Source organism: Aristolochia californica, unplaced genomic scaffold, assembly GCF_029961685.1.
Source record: "Aristolochia californica isolate CCGP_79_NKW_82.1479 unplaced genomic scaffold, dmAriCali1.0.hap1 SCAF_2, whole genome shotgun sequence".
NCBI lineage: Eukaryota > Viridiplantae > Streptophyta > Magnoliopsida > Piperales > Aristolochiaceae > Aristolochia > Aristolochia californica.
In genome coordinates, this window is record NW_027181881.1 from 43,226,947 (window position 1) to 43,232,946 (window position 6,000).

Genomic DNA, 6,000 nt, shown 5'->3' on the forward strand with positions numbered 1-6,000 from the left:
TTCTGGTGAGGAGAGAGAGGCGTCAAGGGAACGTCATGCGGGCCGAGGCCGTCTTTATTGCTCCTACCACCATTGGATTCAGATCACGAAGCTTATTTATATCATGTGGCCCGTATGCGACCGGTAACGATAACGGCCGCGTTTTATGCACGTTGATAATGGCGGATGGAAGGCCTGGAGATGCAGCTGATATTACACAGTCGTTCAGTTCGTCATCAATGACGTTTCCAGCTCCCTCTCTCGCCAGCAACGGGACCACTAGACTTCATAATGTAAAAGGCGATGAAATTTTTCCTTTTTTACTTCTTTCTCTTCGAAGGAGTGGAAAGGCAATGGAAGGAGGAAGTAATCAGAGGAAATGTATATATTTACTAGAACGAGGAAGGAGACAACCTTGTCCGACTCAGATCACTTTTCTAAATTACGGCGAGAGCTTGACCTTTACCATTACACCGGAAAACTCCAAAAGAGACAACTTTTCATTTTCTTCGCCAGTCCGTTGCTTCCGCTCGCTCCAGACGAGAGAGAGGCCGTCGCTCTCTTGATTAGACACGGAGTAGAGAGTCAGAGACCGGAGAGGACGGAGACCCCACCAACCGAAGGAAAGCAGCGAAGCACTGGATGAGAATCGTCGAAACTTCAAAAGAGTATCGGTGCCTGTCCTACATACCATAAAGAAAAGAAGATGACGGGACACGTGAAATCTCAGCAAGTACTCAAATTCATGAATCTCTGCGTCTCCCCTCTTTCTCTCTCCAGGAACGCCACTCTGTAACCGTACCTGTTACCTGTTACTTAAATCCCATGTCAGTGGAGGTTAGTTTAGTTATATTCACGACGCGCCGTCAACAGTCTTGGATTCCATGGCGTCAGCACCGTCGAAACTATCTCTCGTCTCATGGCAGTCGGCACGCTAGGAATCGGTTGCTTTCACGGCCTGCCGTGTCAAAGAAGAGGGAAAGACAGCGCGAGAAAACTCCTAACTTTGCTTTCTATGTTAATAATGATATTTTAATTTTATTATTAAATATTAATTAAAATAAAAAATCAAATCAATAAAATTCATGAATGTAAGACATGAGAAATAAAGAATAATCGTATTTTTTAGGATATTCTAATATTTATCCCATTTTTTATTATTGATGTAATTTAATAATAAATAACCGACTTTTTTAAAAATAATTTTTTTAATTATAAAAAATAAAGTTGGCCTCAAGTTATGGTAGATGTGAATTTGAATATAGTCGATAAGTCGACATTTTTGTGAATTTGAATGTGATTTCTCTTATAATAATATAATAAACTTAAATAAAAGAAACTATTCCAATCAAATACTTAAAACCGGCCATCGGTTTGACTTTCCAAAATTTATAATTTTGTGAAACTAAATATTACGAAAATTAAATTTTCTCTTAAACTCATGTTTTTTTAATGTTTGAGTTATAATTTTAAAAAAAATATATTAATAAATTCATATGGTGTAGTTTTTATATTATAAATTTAAATAATTAAATAATTTATTATTGATTTGTTTACTTGAAAAGGAATCATTTGAGAGTATTACTAAGTTCTATTAATTTTTCTATTAGCATTTAATGTAGATATTATAAATCTTGATACCATGAAATTGAATTCGTCATTAGTCCCATAATAGGATCAACATGAACAATTGAATAACTAAACACTAACCAGGGGTGTAAATTGTATACAAATCAAATACAACAAGCTATTCTATATAAAAATAGGTTTTCCTACCAAAAAATGCTGAAAAAAATGGATCTTCGACCAAATATAAACCGTCCCTTCGGGCATCGACATTGTCGACGCCCTCTTCGTCTGCTCGACCTACTTCTCCCAATGCTGTCTTTGATCCATGCCACTATTAACAGATATCTCCCTCTCCCTCTCCTCACTCCTCTCTCTCTCTCTCTCTCTCTCTCTTGGTATAGAAACAGACCTCCGAGGACACAACCTTCCCCGTTTCAACATTTTTTCATGTCTTCCCTCCCGATTTTTGTTTTTGATCTTTGTTTTCACGCGTCTGAATCGAGGTTAAATCCAACGCAAAAGGGGGAGGTCATGACCGGGAATTGCCATATCCAAAAAGTTATGAGGGAAGGTAATGAGTGGGGTTCTGTTATAGACTCGATAGCTGAACGAGTCATTCAAAGGCGACGCAGTTGAAGGCAGATCACTTGTGTTTTGTGTTTGAATTAGTTCAGCATTCTCAGCACTGATGTTGAAATTATCTCAGCATTCTCAAAATTCTAAACATGTAAGCCATAATGGCACTTTTGTAAATCTTATTTCAGCAGCTACTTAACTTAGGTTGTATGATTCAGCCTTGAGCGTGTAAGCCATATAATGACAATGTTGTAAATCTTTTGGGCCCTCAGCGAACAACTTAAGAGGGGGCAGAATGAAATGAAAGGGAGGAATTGAACTTAGAAACAGGACATGTTTTCCTCTGACGAACCAGGTTATGGTCTCCCTTAGAGCCGAGTTATCCTCCATCTCCTCCCCTCCATTCCGAACACCTCCCTTTTCTCATTTTTCTCACGTACTTCATCTAGAATTTGAAATCATAGGAAGACCAGGACGTGGACAGCACCTTGGTGTTGAACCTGTGTTGGACTCAAAATTCTCCTTCCGTCGAGTTACATGGTCCATGGTCAGAGACCCTAACACGTTGGTATCAGAGCGGGGAACTATGGGAGAGACGTCAAGCCAGGAAGAGAGGTTTGAAAGGTTCAGAGAAGAGATGCAAGCAAGGTAGGATGAGGCAGAGGGTCGACTGGCAAGCATGCTGGACAACATGGTGTCTCGTGCAGTCACTCAAGCGATGTCTCAACAGATGGAAGAGATCAACAACCTGATCCGTAGGACACCCACTCCACATGGGCGACGCCCAGAAAAATCATGGACAAGGGGGACACTACAGTCCGAATGGAGGACGACCAGAGCCTACCACCATTCCAAGGTACACAAAAATGGAATTTCCGGCCTTTAACGTGTCAGAGGACCCTTTATCTTGGATATACCGCAATGAGAAATTTTTTTCCCATCAATGTATTGCTACAGTGGACAGAGTTGGGTTGGCCGCATTCCACATGCTCGACAAAGCGCAACTATGGGGCCACCAACTAGATCGGGAACATCTGGGCATCGGTTGGGAATAATTTAAAGAATTATGCACCATCCAGTTTGGGCCTTCCACCCACGCTAACCCATTGAGCGATCTCATTCTGTTAAAATAGACCGACTGTGTTGCTGATTACCAGAAGATATTTAAGAAGAAGTTAGCCTGAGCTAGCCAAGTGATCAACGTAGACCAACAAGTTAGCTTCTTCACAGTAGGGTTAAATGAGGCCTTGAGGTTGGAAGTAGAACTCCTGGCCCCCTCAGATTTGACTGAGCTATGAATTTCGCTCGAACTTTGGAGGCTAAAAACAAATTTCAAAACAAGAAGTCAATGTGGGCCATAACATCGGTGTTATGGCCCACAAATAAGGTCTCTAGTGTTGCACTACCTTCGCTAACCTGATTAATTCTCGCTTGTAGGCTGGCAATTTGTGATGGTGGAGGGTGAGCTGTCGACTGAAGTATGCAATGGGGTGCTGGGATTGATGAAGGACTGCGCCAATTCCGGTGCCAGAGGCATCACATTCCAACACAAAGTTGTCGTCAAAATTTGGCAGTCAGCACCGGTGCTGAAGCAAAAGCTTGTTTGAGCACGTTGAAGGAGTTCTCTATTGTCTCAGTCCACCGGAAGGCATAACAGTGCAGCAGGTTGGACAAGGGCGCTGCGAGGTGGGCATAATTCTGTATGAACTTTCGGTAATACCCTGCTAAGCCGAGAAAACCTCGTAAGGTAGCAACATTGTGGGGGGGGGGGGGGGGGGGTGGGTGGCCAACTGGGAAAACCACCTCGGGAGGGTCATCCACCCCCTCTCACTGGCGCAACAGTCCTTACAACCCTCCTCCCTCCCACCCAAAACCCCCTCCAACCCAACAACCAGTCATAAAAAAACTCATCGGACCAGAAATGGACGCCTGAAAAGAAAAGGGGTTATGCTTCAATTGTGATGAACACTATACCTTCGGGCATCGTTGCAAGAAACATTTTTGGGTGGAACTGGAAGACGAAGACGAGAAGAACCACTGGTGGAAGAGGTTGTTACTGAGGAACCTGCGGTATCCATCCATGCCATTACAGGCATTCAGAACACCACCACAATGCAGGTTTGTGTACTGGTTAACGCCCAACCACTGGTCGGTCTCGTGGACTCCGACAACTCACACAATTTCATCAACCTTACCGCCGCCAAGTATTTGCACCTTTTGGTGAAATCTCAGCCAACCACTAACGTGTCTGTTGCCAATGGGGACAAAGTACCGAGCTATGGGGTCAACAAGTCTGTCCGGTTCTCCATTGCTGGACATAACTTCTCAGCAGATTTCTGGATCATACCACTCGTTAGTTTTGATTTAGTTCTCGGAGTTAAGTGGCTCCCGACCTTAGGGCCAATTTTATGAGACTTCACTGCCCTTACCACCATGAGGTTTGAATTGTAGCACACCAGAGTCACACTTCAAGGCCGTCATACCGAAGGAGCCGAATGAGTCATTCAAAGGCGACACAGTTGAAGGCACTTGTGTTTTGTGTTTGAATTAGTTCAACATTCTCAACACTTATGTTGAAATTATCTCAGCATTCTCAGAATTCTAAACGTGTAAGCCATAATGCCACTTTTTGTAAATCTTATTTCAACAGCTACTTAACTTAGGTTGTATGATTCAATCTTGAGCGTGTAAGCCATATAATGGCAATGTTGTAAATCTTTTGGGCCCTCAGCGAACAACTTAAGAGGGGGCAAAATGAAATGAAAGGGAGGAATTGAACTCAAAAACAGGACAAGTTCTCCTCCGACGAACTAAGTTACGGTCTCCCTCAGAGCCGGGTTATCCTCCATCTCCTCCCATCCATTCCGAACACCTCCCTTTTCTCATTTTCCTCACGTACTTCATCTAGAATTCGAAATCATAGGAAGACCAGGATGTGGACAACACCCTGGTGCTGAACCTGTGTTGGACGCAGAACTCTCCTTCCGTCGGGTTACACGGTCCATGTTCAGAGACCATAACAAGTTTCTTCCCCTATTCCCAGTAGTCACATCTTGGTGGCCATTTTTGAAATGATATCTACCATTTCTCTTGCTTGGGTAAAAAGCTCATCCCCTTTTTTGACACTTTTACTTCATTTTTGCATCATGAATGAAACAATATCTATACAATCTAGATGGTCATGAAAATATACCATGGTCAGATTAGTAAATTCAATCTCTGTATGCGTCATTTGTTTTAATCTTCAATCTCTGCATATGTTATTTAGTCTAATTGCAGATAATTTACTTGGACGAAACTAAGGATTGAATCTTCAGGGAGTTGCCATTTGACTTGTCCAACAAGTCCAGGAAGAAGAAATAAGCTTTCTTTCTCAAGCCCTCCAATGCGTGAAGCTCAAATCCAAGTGAAGCAAGCAGAATTAGAGTACTGGAGAAACAATTATATTGAAGTTTGTTGAGGGTGCTTGGAGTCTTTGGAGGGTTTATTTTCTTCCCAAGTGGTTTGAGATTTTTATAATAAGTGTGTGAGAGTGTTTGAAGCGCAGTTTTAAAAAAGATAAAATGGAACTTGAGATATAAGGCGCCGTTTGTCTCATAAGCACGTGACTGAACGTGTGATTAGGTCGCACCAAATCCGGGTTCTTCGGGATCGAGCCTCGGCCGCCGCTTCCGTGGCCACCTCCTGGTATGTACGTAACTAGTCTATCGATTTACCTCCCGTTTTCTATTTTCTTCTGGTAACCTTTCAAAATACGTGCAGAGACGCAGACGAGAGCGTACATCACCCCTTTACTATTTGTTTATTTTCTTCCGTCAATGGACGACTATACTTTACCAGATCTCGGTCGGTCATTCACGGCGGCTACTCCTTCTC